Source organism: Pinus tabuliformis, chromosome 9 (genome assembly GCF_031772625.1).
Source record: "Pinus tabuliformis cultivar Carrire ecotype Pingquan chromosome 9, CPIR1, whole genome shotgun sequence".
NCBI classification, from domain to species: domain Eukaryota; kingdom Viridiplantae; phylum Streptophyta; class Pinopsida; order Pinales; family Pinaceae; genus Pinus; species Pinus tabuliformis.
Window position 1 is genome coordinate 324,703,165 of NC_142307.1, and position 15,422 is coordinate 324,718,586.

A 15,422-nucleotide genomic window follows, 5' to 3' on the forward strand; every position below is an offset into this window, starting at 1 on the left:
GCTATGACGAATATAAAAGGAGAAAGAGGGTATCATTGAGAGAGTCCCCAAGAGGATCTAAAGGTTGTTGTGGGGGATCCGTTAGGAAAAATAGAGAAAAGTGGGTTGACACAAGAGATATGATCCTCCAGATCCAAGCTACTAAGAAGCCAAACACCCCAAGGGTTGTGGTAAGAAAACCCCATATTAGGGGATCATATGCCTTGGATAGGTCTAGTTTGACTAGAATCCCTGGCTTCTTACTATGTTTAAGTGAATGGACAATCTGATGGACTATCACTATACCATCCAAAATTGTTCTTCCCTCCACAAGTCTAGTTTATTCCATAATGATTATGTACTTCAGTAAGGGCTTCACTCTTCTAACAATTACTGATGTACATAGAGAAAACGGTCTAAACCACTCGAATCACTGGAAACATTTTATTTTGGGATCAATGTTATAAAAGTTACATTTAAACGATACCATACTTGTAACATCTTGTGGGATTCCTCTACCAGGGCATGAATGTCTTCACTAAGAAAGTTCCAATAAGCCTTGAAGAAGCCAATTGTGAATCCATATGATCCTGGTCCTTTATTTTTGGGAATCTCCTTTACTATAGTCTCCACTTCCTCAAACAATATTTATATCATAAAAGCCTCATTTTCCCCTCCAATGATCATTTGCAGAATGTGGTTGCTCACTCAGTTGATGGCTTCATATCGGTCTTCATACCCTTCAGATAGTAGGTCCTGAAATAATGGGACTAGATCCTTCTCCATCTCCCAATACTCCATAAGATGGTTCCCATCCTGAGACATGTGAGAGAAAATTAAGTTATTTTAGTGATGATTAATGATGGAGCAATGGAAAAATATTGTGTTGCACCCCCTCTCCTTCAACCATTGTATACAAGATTTCTTCTTCCAGAGCGCCTCCTCTTGCTTCTGCCTTGACTCTAGATGATGGATTATCTGGCCCTCCTCTTCTGTTAGGGACTCAAAGCATACTTCCACTATAATTCTACTCTGAATCTCTCCCATATTGTTCTCCAGTTTCTTTTTCTCCAAACAAATATCTCCAAATTTCACTTTGTTCTAGGATTTTATTTTTATGTTTAGTTCCTTCAGTTTCCTCTAGAAGGCCTACCTCGAGATGACCCCATATACATATATCTCCTTCAATCATTGTTACATCTTACTCACAAAATTCGATTGATGGAGCTAGAAGTTGTCAAAATAAAATGGTTTATTCCTAGGCGTCACTTTCATATCAATTTCTAATATAATCGACCAATGATGTTATCCTAGACTTGGAAGTATCATCGCTTCAAAAAAATAAGTCTTGGACCAACCCTTCTTCTGAGATGAGGAAACGGTCAATGTGACAAGCCACATGCTTCCTTCCTCCTCTCTGATTTTTCCAAGTAAGTATACCATTTCGTGTTTCCACTTCCACTATCCTCAAATCCTGTATGGTCTCATTGAATAAGTACACCACCAGGTCTAACCTCTTGATCCCACCTTGCTTCACCTTCAGGCTTATGATCATGTTGAGTCCGCATCTATAATCTAGTATTCATCTTGGAGGGGCTCCATAATCTTCCTCAGATCCACAAGAAAATTCTATTGTTGTCCAGCTATAGAGGGCCCATATACTATCGTCGGACTAATCCATTATCTTGCTCCTATACACTTAAATCTACTAGAAAAACTATTGGGTGTTGCTACCCAATATTGGAAAACAAGTGACCTAAGATATAAAATCATTGATATCCCTCCTGTAGTACCATTTGCATTAGTTGTTGTTACCTCAATTCCACACCAACAATTCCTTACAATATCAACTAGCTTTTCTCCAGACACTTTTGTTTGTTGTAACATTACTACCTCAAGTTTCTCCTTTTCTATCTTTGACTTTAGATAACAGAGTTTACCTTTACTATTTAATCCTTTAATATTTTAGGAGATTATTTTCATTGGGTAAGTTCGAGTGTGCTAGGATAGTACTCTGTGATAGGGAAAATTTTAAGGATGGAAATTTATCTTAAAGTTTAGAAACCTTGGCGAATATTACTAGTCCTTAATATGCAAACTATAAAATATTTGGAGATATATTTATAAAAATATTGAAATTTCTATTGATTTTATATATAGTTTCTATAAAATTTAAGTGATATTTAAGGTAAAATAATTTTATACTATAAAATTTGGGTGAATCATTTTTAGAAAAAATGCAAATTAACAAATCATTCTTTTTTGGAAAAAGCATGGAAAAGTAGCCCACCTACGAATATTAGCCCCTAAAATTTTCCATGCTTCATGATCCAACTCATTTGGTAAGAGTTCAATAAGAATTCACTTGCTTCTTTGAGCACCTCGTTTAAATATTTCAACCCATTTTTCCCTTTCTCATATAATTGGGCTTTGCATTGATGTGCACTTTGAGATCCACTATCCTTATCAGAGATGGGTAGTTGTAGATCCCCCTCTAAATTAGCAATCATTTTACACCACATCCCAAACAAGTGAAAATAGTGTGCAAGCTCATTAGAAGGTATATCCTTGACATATTCCAAAACCGAAGTGTGAAAGAATTCTAACATAGTTTTTTCATCTCCCCCTAATTTTTTTTTTTGTCTTCAAATTCCAAAATATTACTGGTGTAGATTCGAACTTCCTTGAGTTTTCGATCCTCCTCTAATTCTTTTAGGGATTTTCATATGGGGGTTAATTTCTCTGCTTATGTATTGCTAGATTCCTCTATTTCCATTACTTGAATGGCCATTTTCTTTGCTTGGATCTCCATATCGCCTCATTTATCCCACTGTTATAGGAATGTGAGTGGATTGCTATCAAGTATCCTTGGCTTTTGAACTTAGGGACACTCAGAGTTGGAGGGGCCACTAAGGCCCGAGGGGAACATTTCCCTATTGGGTTAATTGATTATAGGTGGATCTTCCCCTTCTTGGACCCACGAACTGGAATCCCTCTTCATCTTTTAGGTCTCTACTCCTTTGATCCTAAACCATGTTGAGGGGGGAATATTGGAAGATATGATCATATTTCTGGCACTGCTAACACTTAAATGACATATGCTCATAGTCGAGAAATTGAGTCCAGACAAAATTCTAGTATTCCAAGTGGATAGACCATACTAAATATTAGATGATCCGAAAATAAATATTATCAAAGGTTATTAAGGTAGAATAAAATAACTATTAATTTAAGATATTAAATTAATAATTATTAATCTAGAACATTTAATTATTTAATGGAGACATTTAGAATTAGTATATTGTTATAAAAGATATGAGTCTACAAATGTGTCATATCTTATTTTAGGAGAATTGTTAGTAAGTTGTCTGAATAGCTTTTATTGTAAATGGAAACTTGTTATTCTACAAAGTGATCCATCATTAGAGGTAGTTAGGACACTGAGCTTATAAATAGCTCATTGCAATAGTGTTTGGTTGTTCGGGTGTAAACTCTTGCAAAATCAATATGTAATTGTTTTTTTTTTATTAATAAAATTACGTGCTTGAGGACACTTCTGCCATTATTGTGGTATCAGAGCTCCAGTAATGCTACGGTGGATGTGAGGAGGAGATTCCAGCTCTACAAGTTTTTGGAAAACTCCATTGAATTGATCAGTAAATGATTTTTATGGAAATTATCCAGTCTTTTGTTCAACCAAAAAAAAAAATTCTTGTTGATTTTAGATTTTTAATATGAAAATCAATTTATGTATTATTATAAGATTTCTTTTACTTCTATTCATGTTCCATCATCTCCACACTATTTTTCCCAAGGAAATGCAAAAATGGTAAGAAAATTCAATAAAAAGTTTATAAATGATATCATCTCCTCGAATAATAGAACCTGCGCATCTCTTAGCTAATTCAGTGCCCTCGTTCCCAAGCTGGACCATTCTATCTACCAATCGTCTTAACTCTTTTGCCTTGGCAACAATGGTTTCAATATAATCATTCTTAATCAACTGGGAAACCATGGTCCTTAGCATGGCCATTCGATGGCCTGTGGGCCGGCCAAGTTTCCGGAAATTGGTCACCATAGCGATGAGGGTTATGGATGAAAGCTCAACAACAGTCAGCTGCTTCCAGTAGAAAATGAAATTGGAGAAACAAGCCAAATCTTCTAAGTTTCACTGAAGGTTTATTGCGTAGCCCTAGCTCCCACACTTCTTAACGAATCACTTTTATTTAGAACAAAATCCAGATCAATACTCCAAGGTCGAAATACTTGCTTGGAGGTCAGAAGTACGCTTCAAACGCATGCTGAGTTTCATACAGAGGCTTTCGAGGTGTTTCATACAGATGCGTGATGGGTCAACATCCACTTTTATCGGGGTCATGGGAATTTAGCAGATCCATAGAATCTGAGATGTTGAAGGACCACTAAGAAAGTACAGACATGAAAAGGTAGGTTCTGAAGGTTTTGGCATACATACACGGGATAGAACACCCTCCCCCAAAGGTTCTTCAAGTAAAAACTAACCGAGCAAGTACTGCAATCTAGTCAGTTCCCTGCGAAGCGAAATTTTCAAGTTCTTGAGGTAAGTCAGAGAAAAAAAAGGAGGCAACACTTCCAATGAATAGCCACTGAGTGCCAAAGCTTCTAAATTGTATAGATTCCCAATCCAGCTGGGCAATTCTTTTAAGTTTGCTCCAACCATGTGTAATTCTTTGAAGGATTGTTGATGTCCGAGAGTGATTATTTTTATTTTGTATCTTGGGAATTATTATTTGTAAATGCTTAGGGCAGTAAATTTTTTGGAGTAATAAGGTGATTTTATTTGTAATTATTTTTATATATGGAGAGATAAGTGTGACATTGTAACTCAAAGAAATTTTACTTTGAGGGGGGGTAACATTTTTTTACCAGGTTTTGCAATAACATCATTGTAAAAGTCAGATTTTGAAAGTTACCTTGTAAATATTTGAGAAATTGACTAGAGCCATGTGAAAAGCTCAGTCATTTTTCTCTTGATTCAACAACTATACGAGGGTAAAGGCCAAGACTCAATATATTGTTTTTTGCGTAGTGTGTTGCATGTTGTGTTTCCCATCTTGATATTTTTTTATGAGCCTGATTCTTGGTGTGAAGCTTCAACACTACAATGTCAAAGTTGATTAATTTGTTTTCTGATTCTGACAAACTTGAAGGTACAAAATATTATAAAACATGGCAACGCCTCATCGAAAGCAGTCTCATTTATAATGAATTGTGGCAGGGTATATGTGATGGTGATATTAAGCCAAATAAACCCATAGATGCAGTTGCACTAGCAAAATGGGAAGTTAAGAATGCCAAAGCATTATCTCTCATTATATCTTCTGTCAATGATGAAATGTATGTCCATATAGAAAATGATATAGATGCATGGTCTACATTGAGAACTTTTAAAGAATTCTTCCATACTCAGCCTGAATCAAAGAAAGTTGATCTAAAATTAAAATTGTTGCAACAAAAATTGACTGAAGGAGGTGATGTTCTTGAATATATCTCAAGACTTAAGAATATCAGGCAAGAAATCATTAATGCTGGTTTTCGAGCAGTAGATGATAGTTTTATGGTCACAATTTTAATTAATGAACTTCCTTCTTCCTACACACATTTTTGGATTCTCTACAATTAACTGGAAAGTTAGAGAAGCTAAAGTTTGATGAGTTCTGCGAAATGTTGACCCAACATGATAAAATATTTGGGAAGAAAAAGAAATTTGGTGAAGATGTCTTTTTCACAGAGGCTAGCACTAGTAAATCATCAACTGAGAGTTCTCGAAGAAGAGGCAGATGGAATTTCAATCATAATCAAGCAGCACATAATGTACACAGTAGAGGTCGAAGCCAAAGTAGAGGAAACAACTTTAATAGAGGCAACAGTTTAGGCAAGAGTAATTTTCAAGGCAAAGGAAACAATCAAGGAAGAGGCTATTTTCAAGGACGAGGAAATAATAATCAAGGTAGAGGACAACCTCAAAATAGAATTCAAAGCAGAGGCAGAGGACAATATTCAGGAAGAGGAAGAGACTTAAGTCAAATTGTGTGTCGATGATGTAACAAAGTTGGACTTTATGTTGAAGATTGTCGAACTTCTCTTAATAAAATTCCCAAGTTTCATCAGCACTCAGCACAATTTGCAAATGATCAAGATGATGATAACTCAGAATATGTTTTTACTTCTTCACCAACATTACATCTTTCCTCTCATCTTAGAAGTGATTATGAAGATGCTTGGATCTTAGATTCAGGAGAAACTCAGCACATGACATGTCAACATGATTTTTTTTTTGGAATTTTCAAGATTGCCAACTTAATTCCATTTTTCTTGTAGATGATACAAAACATACACCTTATGGAAAAGGAGAAGTTAAAGTTTTTCTCCCTGGCATTGGAGAAAAAAATATTTCAAATGTATGGTATGTACCAACCTTTAAGAAATTTTTTTTTTCTTTAGTCACGATTCGACAAGTGGGACATTAGGTAATTATCGAAGATGGCTTAGTTAAGATTAATTCAGTCAAACAGAGCTTGCAAACGGTGATGACAGGTTATGAATATGGAAAACTATTAAGGATGAAAGGGACAGTTATTCCAAGGCATTCTGATTTTGCAGGGCAGTGACTACAGGAATTTCACCTATACGATTGTGGCATGTAAGATATGGACATTTATATTTTGATAGTATTTCTCAACTGCAAAAACAAGGGATGGTTAAAGGACTTCCAACTTTCAAAAAGGAAAATACAAAATGTGAAGCTTGCATTAATGGAAAACAAAGTTGAGAGAGTTTTCCAACAAGTTCATGGCGTGCAAACAGGCTGTTGCAACTAGTTCACAGTGATGTTTGTGGACCACTAGAAACTTCATTTGGTGGTTGTAAACATTTCTTACTATTCATTAATGATTTCAGTAGAATGACTTGGGTTTATTTCTTGAAGCACAAGTTAGAAGCATTTGAGAAGTTTAAAATTTTTTGCCAACTTGTTGAAAATTAAGTCAAAGAAAAGATAGGCACTCTCAGGATAGATAATGGAGGAGAATTCACATCAAATGAATTCAAAACTTATTGTAGTGAAAATGACATAAAAATACATCTTACAAATGTTTACAGTCCACAGCAAAATGGAGTAGTAGAAAGAATGAATCACACCTTATTAGGAATTGCGAGATCTATGTTAACTTTCAAAAGGATAAGTCCAACATATTGGGCAGAAGAAATTCATACAACTATCTACTTAAGAAATAGGTCTCTAATTGCTTCTTTAGACGGAATCACATCTTATGAAGTTTGGCTTGGTTTCAAACCTCGAGTTAAACATCTTAGAGTTTTTGGATCACTATGCTATGCCTTAATTCTGAAATAAAAACGAACTAAGCTTGACTCAAGAAGTTTGAAATGCACAATGATTGGTTATTTTGATGGGAAGAAAGGGTGCCGTCTTTTGACCAATGGAAACTTTATTGTGAGCAGGGATGTAATTTTTGATGAAACAGAGAGTAAGAGTGCTAAAGAAATTGAAAGTCTTCTTCAAAAGTTAGAAACTAAAGGCAGTCAAAGAAAAGGAAATACACAAACTCAACCAAATTTACCAAATTGGTATGAACTTGATTTTCCTTCATTTGAAGATGATTCATCCAGTCCATCTACTTCAACAACACCATCTAGATTTTCTAGCAGTTCATCTACACATCCAAGTAGCAGCAGTTCTTTTGATAGTGATTCTCCACCTCCAGAATCTCCAACTAATCGATGGACATCAGTTTATATCAATCCTCTTTACAATGATGGTGATTTTTCAGAGTCTCAAACAACAGAGCATCAACCACCAAAATGGGTAGTTTAACTTTTAAAATATGTAAAGCCTGATGAGCTGAATAAAACAAGCACAAGAAATTCACACATAAGTGAAGGAAATTTTTCCTTGATAGCAAATTATTTTACCGAACCTTCCACATACAAAGAAGCAGTAAAACATAAAGAATGGCAATAGGCGATGGTTGAAGAATATCGAGAAATAATTGATAAGAACACTTGGAAACTTGTTGATTGTACTCAAAATGTTAAACCCATAGGATGCAAATGGGTTTACCAAATTAAGTACAACCAAAAGGTCGAACTTGAAAAGTATAAAGCAAGACTTGTCACTAAAGGTTTTGTGCAATAGGAAGGCATTGATTATGTGGAAACTTTTTCTCCTACAGCTAAATGGAATACCATCCGATTAACACTTGCATTGGCCACTTAGAAAGGATGAAAAGTTCATTAAATGGATGTGAAAAGTGCTTTTCTCAACGGGGATTTATAGGAAGAAGTATATATGGCACAACCACCAGGTTTTGAAATTGAAGGGCAAGAACATAAAGTCTGCAAATTGATCAATTCTTTATATGGGTTAAAACAAGCCCCCCGAGCTTGGTATGCAAAAATGGATGAATACCTTAGGAAAGTTGATTTTCATCGGAGTGAATCTGATGGTACTTTGTATATACGACAACAGGGCAAATATCTGGTGATTCTTGTTGTGTATGTAGATGATTTGATCATTACTGGAAATAATGATGATCATATTGCCCATGTGAAGAAGGAGTTACATGCAGGTTTTAAGATGACAGATTTGGGGTTACTTCACTACTATCTTGGAGTTGAAATCTTCCAATGTCCTCATCCTATTTTCATTTCTCAGAGTAAGTATGTCGTAGAGGTTCTTCAGTGATTTGGAATGCAGGATTGCAAGCCCATTCTTACCCCCATGGAGCAAAACTTAAAACTTTCAAAATTTGAAGTGTGTGGGGGGGGAGAGGTGGACAACACTACTTACAAACAGTTGATTGGTAGATTGATTTATTTAACAAATAATTGTCCTGATCTATCTTATGAAGTCAGTATTCTTTCATGTTTTATGGAGGAACCACAAGACAACCACTAGAATGTAGCCAAAAGAGTTCTTCGATATATCCAAGGAACAAAAGATTTTGGTCTTCTTTACTTAATGACTAAAAAATTTATACTTTCTGGATATTCAGATGCCAACTTTGCTGGAAGTATTGATGATTGAGCATCAACATTAGGTTATTTAATGAATATGGGGTCAGTACTAGTATCTTGGAGTTGTTAGAAACAAGCTACAGTGGCCACTTCTTCAGCAAAAGCAGAGTACATTTCAACGTGGGAAGTAGCATGTGAAATTGTTTGGTTGTGGAGAACTTTGTAGGACTTGGGCATTTCTCAGGGACAAGCTACATCATTATTCATTAATAACTAGTCAGCTATCAAACTTGAAAAGAACCCAGTGTTTCATTCAAAGACAAAGCATGTAGACACCAAGTATCATCATATCAGATCTCTCATTGCCAAAGATGTCCTCAAGCTAATTTATTGTCCTTCAGAAGATCATATCTTCGACACTTTCATGAAACCTCTTGGTAGAATAAAATTTACTAAGTTCAGGGATGAACTTGGTATCTGTTGTAATGTATCTTTGGATCATATGGGGGAATGTTAGATGATCCAAAAATAAATATTATCATAGGTTATTAAGGTAGAATAAAATAATTATTAATCTAGAAAATTTAAATATTTAATGGAGACATTTAGAATTAGTGTATTGTTGTAAAAGATATGACTCTACAAATGTGTCATATCCTAGGCTCTATTTTACGAGAATATTTAGTATGTTGTTTGAATAGTTTTTATTGTAAATGGAAACTTGTTATTCTACAAAGTGATCCATAATTAGAGGTAGTTAGGACATTGAACTTATAAATAGCTCATTGCAAGAGTGTTTGGTTGTTCGGGTGTAAACTCTTGCAAAATCAATATGTAATTTTTTTCTAATTAATAAAATTACGTGTCTAAGGACATTTCTTCCATTAGTAAAGATTGAGATATGTTCATGTACACATAGATCCAGGCATAAACATCATGCCATCCCCTCTTGGTAATCTCTGTGATGTTCACAAACTCCCCAATTGCGTTGCATATTCCTTTCGAGATTTGGGTTCCCAAAAGTATTTTGGCGGAGAAAAGAGGTGAACCCACATCGAAGCTACTAAAAGTTTCTCTTTCGATGGTTTAAAATTTCTTACCATAATATTATGAATCCCCACATTATTCATGAAGTATAGGCCATTCTCAAAACTGACTTCTAATTTGACGTCAAATCTACAAAATGACAATGAAAAACCTTTTTCTCTTAGGAACAGTACTAATAGGCCCTTCAAATTAATTTTTTTCTTGATACATGGAACTATCTCTTGATCCTTGGGCTAGATTCCCATAAGCGTATATATAAATGCATGATCCTTCATAAACTACCTCAAATTCTCCAAGCAATTGTCTGAGACAACAAGTTTTGCGTTCTTGGTTTCTTTTGGAAGGAAACACCCTTCTCCACATAAGAAAAAAAGAAGGGAAAGAAAACCTAGAGGAAGAAACACTACTACAACCATTAAAACAAGGGTGGACATTAGGAAGCCACATGTCGAACACTCCATCCATAGTTGTGCCCCAAGAAGGATAAGAGGGTTGTGAAGAAACCAACCACTGAAGCAGTTCATGAATCAGGTCAGCTACAAGAAGAAGGCTAGATACATAAACAAATTGAAAGGTAGAGAATGTTTTCCTTGATGACCAAAAGGATGAATCATCTTGTATATTTACTTGATTACTTTCCATCACTGTAAATCACATGTTTTTGTTCAAATACTCCATAGGTGGCAAAAAACTCGTAAAAGTTATGAAGTGTATAACACCACTTGAATATGAAACAAGTGCTATTTTTGGCCTAAGTTTGATGGAAAGAAAAGGATATAGGTTTTGTTGTAAATCATAAAAAACATTTATGATATTTGTATGTAAATTTTGCGGTCCAAAAGTCCTTTAGTGCGGAGGAATGATCTAGGAGTATGTAGAAAACCTAAAAATTCAAGGCTTTCAAAAGTTAATGTAAATAGTATGAAGTCGTAGATATTCACTAGCTGATTCCACCTGTATGAGTGACACCTCAATCTGAGTCTGTATGACAAATTTATGGGTAGTCAAATGTTTGGTCAAATTATGGAAAAAGTAAAACTCAAAGTTAAGATTCTACCACGTGGAAAGGTGTATAGATGACACATGGATGAGAATCGACATAGAGAATAGGTGGGACCCACAGTAGGTGATGTGACACTATAGGGTGATGTGGTAGCACCGCAAGCTCAAATGTGGCACTCACTAGCAAGATATGTGACATGGTTACTAGATTGTTGTGAACCAATTAGAGCATGCCAGATGGACCAATCACATGGTGCCACATGGAAGCTTCAGATAGGCTAAGTGGCCTTAGTTTGCACTCACCAGCAATTTGCCTTATTCTCAAAATTATGATATATGTAATGATTTTTTATTTAAGCTAAAAGGGAGGCCCGTGGGTTTTGACCCTGAGACCTCCTGCAACCATAAATGCTTTATTATATATTCACCAACTGATATGCCAACTGGGAAATGTGTATAATCTTTGCAACATTGAAATGTTTAAACTAAACCATGCCATTCAATAGAGAACATCGTGAAGAGTGGGACGTGCTTATAGGTGAACCAAGAGACAATGGAAGTTCCTAGGAAATCATACATTCTGAGGAGAATATTCTACAAAATATTCTAATGAATATTCCTAGAGAATATTTGAATGGAATATTCCTAAGGAATACTCCTAGAATATTTTTATGGCATCTTAAAGATGTTTGAAGAGCCCATAATTGAGAGTTGTTGGAATTATGGCTCATTTGTTGGTTAGCATTTATGTCTACCTAGTAGCATTGGTGTATTGTGGGTTGGAATTAATGTCAAGTTGGTAGCATCAGTTTTTAGTAACTTGATATGCTGAGGTACCTGGATTGTTCATTGGTTTTAGACATTAGTTCAGTTGTTATAGATGTTAGTGTAGGTATTTGGCCTATGTGTTGATGCCTTGGTAGGTTGTGGGACTGCTACACCTAGCTGATAGTGATGGAAACTATCAAGTCATGATTATTGTACTTGGTGTGTGTGTGGATGATTTTTAGCCCATATGATCAATTGTAGGGCCTATCATTTCTAATTTGAAGGTTATGCATGTGTTAGAGAAGTTGTCGAGCAGTTTGATGGCTTAGGTGTTAGTGCAGGTAAAGGATGGTATTCAAGTAAAACTAGCTTGACCTGTGATGATGATGGAGTTGTGACAACAATTTGTTGGAGTGTTTTAGTGGCTACAAAGGGTCCATGAGGTCTTACAAAAGGGTTTCAAGCTATGGAAGAAGTTTGGGAAGGATCTGAGGTGATTTATTTGGTATTCTCCCATCTTCTGCCACAACCGCATGGAGCTAAGCTTGTGCATGAGATTGAAATCTACTCCAACCAAATGGAAGAAGGCTTATCCATGAAGTTGTAACTGAAATCTAGTAGTATTTTCCATGTAGTTGTATCTTTAACTGGAAATTGCTCAAGATTCCTCGCGCACATTACAAATTTCTCCTATTTCCTCACGCATATGGAAATGTTATTTTGTCTTTTAATTGGTATAGGTGTAAGATAACTTCTAGAAGATGGTTAAAAAGAGAATATTTATTATTAAGTGTGTAGGTTTTAACCCCGTATGGAAATTACCTACATACGAATTCTGAAAATAGAAAATAAACAATGACGAGAGCATAAAACATAAAACAAATATACACAAAGATTTTCCCCTCGATCCCAAAACCAGGACTACCAGATTGATTTTTTTCATTATATTCCTTTCAATGTTAGAATACATATATATACATGTAGAAGCATCCATAAACCTGAATCCATTAACCCTGGATTAGAACATAACTGTAGTTCCTTTGACTAGATCTACAAAAATATCATAGACAGAAAATAAGCGTGCCCAAAACCATGTATGAAAACCATGCACAAAACCATAGGTAGGTTCGCCCACCTAATATACGGTCCAAATTTTTTTTCCCATGGGCATTTCCCCGAACCCCGTAGAGGGGGGCTACCACCCCCTTCAAACCCCTTGATAGGGGGGGCTTCTACCCCACTTGTGACCCCCCTGTTGTGCCCAATGCAATGAACAAGGGGTGTTATCACCCCCCAGCATGTCAGTCTAGTCATGGAAACAATATAACACACACCCAACATTCTCCCACTTGTTGTTTGCTTTCCATAGAGGGCCACATGAGAGCTTAGGCATTGTTCTAGCCCTACAACGCCCATTGTTTCTCTACACCAAGAGAACTTCTCAGTGCTCCTATGATCTGGATTTAAATAGGAACGCAAAAAATTATAGATATAACCATAAATACAGAGATGCAACAGAAATAATACTTCATTTCATTAATGTAAAATACTGAAATATGCTTACAAACAAAAATGGAAATAAACCAGCTAGGGCGATGGTAGCTTATCTCCGAGAAGATATGTGGTGGCTACATGCCTCTAAATTATGTTACAATGAGGCTCGAAGGCCTATTTATTGTTGGGAAACAATGGCAAACCATAAACATCCAAAATCCTAACCATAGGAGATGAAACGCCAAACAGTGGGCCCCATTTGGGTAAATTGGTACACCAAATTCCCTGGGTCGTAACTTTGGCATGCAATCTTTGTTTGACGCGCACGATAGCTCATTGGAAAGATCTATCCAAGGACTACAACTTTGGGAAGAGAAATATTATTACATAGACCCATTCTGCTCCCAAATTTCCCAAAAAACGTTGTTTAGGGCCTCGAAATGGCTCCGGAAGTTCAGGACCCAAAAAACTGCTAAAAACAGTAAATTGTGCTACAATTAAGGAAATTGAAAGAGTGAAAGAGATAGTTGTGGGGGTCCAAGTGGGATAGGTGGGTGGCCACCAACATCCACCTAGATCATTCCTCCCCCCTTAGGAAGCAATGGTCCCCATTTCATTGAGTTCATCCATGAGATGAGAAAACTTTTGTTGAACTTGGTACCTGGTGTGCTGTTCTACAACCTCTGATGTGTCCAGTAATGGTGGGAAGCATGGTTGAGGGAAGTCCACATTGAACAGTCGGTGCAAGTGAAGGAATGGGGAAATCTTATGCTCCAAAGCATTGTTTCCCACAACCTTGGTATGGGATCTTGTAAGGCATTCTTTCTGCAGATGTTGATCATGTCACTACTTGTACTTCACATTTTCTAGAATGGAGCAACGATACATCAGCCCATTGGGTAGAGGTGCTTTGGAATTCAGATCAAATGAATGCTTGACCTAACAATTCAATGGTACCCCTGTGGGTGAGGATAAGATGACCGTATCCCTCTCCTGCTGCTGCTTCATGGAGGAACCCTTCGCGAGGGTCATGGATTTGGTAATGATCTTCCCCTTACTTTGGGAGTGAACCAAACAGAAAATGAATTTCCTAGTCTGGGAGATGAGCTTGTTGCATTTCTTATCAGTGACTAAAGGGTGGCGGTATGTGGGGTTACCTCCAGTATCATATATAATGAATTATCCAAAGTAATAGTAACAGTGTGAGGCCTTGACTCATACACAACATGTCGTCTCCACAAGTATGGTTGGCCTAATAATACATCACAAACATCCAAAGGTGAAACATCACACAATACCTCATCTATGAAGGGCTTGAAGCTGTAGGGAAGGTGGAACTATTGGTGAATTTGAAGATCTCGTCCTTGGTGAAGCCACCCAATGCTATATGGTTGCACGTGTGGTATGGTCGGTAGTCCCAGCCAGTTCATAAACTCAGCTGAAATGAGGTTCTTTTGGATCCCACTGTCAACAATGAATTGCAGCGGCGAACTATTCACCCACATATGTGAGTGGAAAAGAGGCTCTCCCTCCTCTGGATCTTCAGGCTCATTCTTCTAGATATTGGTCATGGAAACAGTGGCACTGGGCTCCGCGTCAATGATCTGCTTCCCTTTGTCATTCCACTTGTCGGGTTTTGACTTAGGGTCGGAACATGCATCTCATTCAGAAGCCTTCAACTCAGCCACCAACTACTTCCTGGTCTAACACTCACTTGTGTTATGAGTGGGGCTCTTATGGAACTCACACCACTTTTCTATGTCCTTTGACTTTGTGGTGTTGTTCTTTTCTTGCGGCTTCGATGGGTTGTCTTGGGTAACCCCACCTTGGATTTTTCCTTTGTTCTTCGGATTCGCAGATCCAAAGTCTCGCTTCTTTTGTTTAAACTTCAGTTCAATTTTGACAACATTTCGGTACACCGTGCTGAGAGAGGAGATGTTCAGGAACTCCCTCTCATCCTGGATGTATCTATGCAGGTAGCCACAGTATTTGAGTACCCAATGTAGCTTAGAATCCTTGATACCCAACTGCGTGCAAAGGGTATGAAAAATGTTTGTGAACTCTGACACATCTTGGTCCCTTCCTTGTCGCAGTGTGGTCCACTTTATGTATTTATC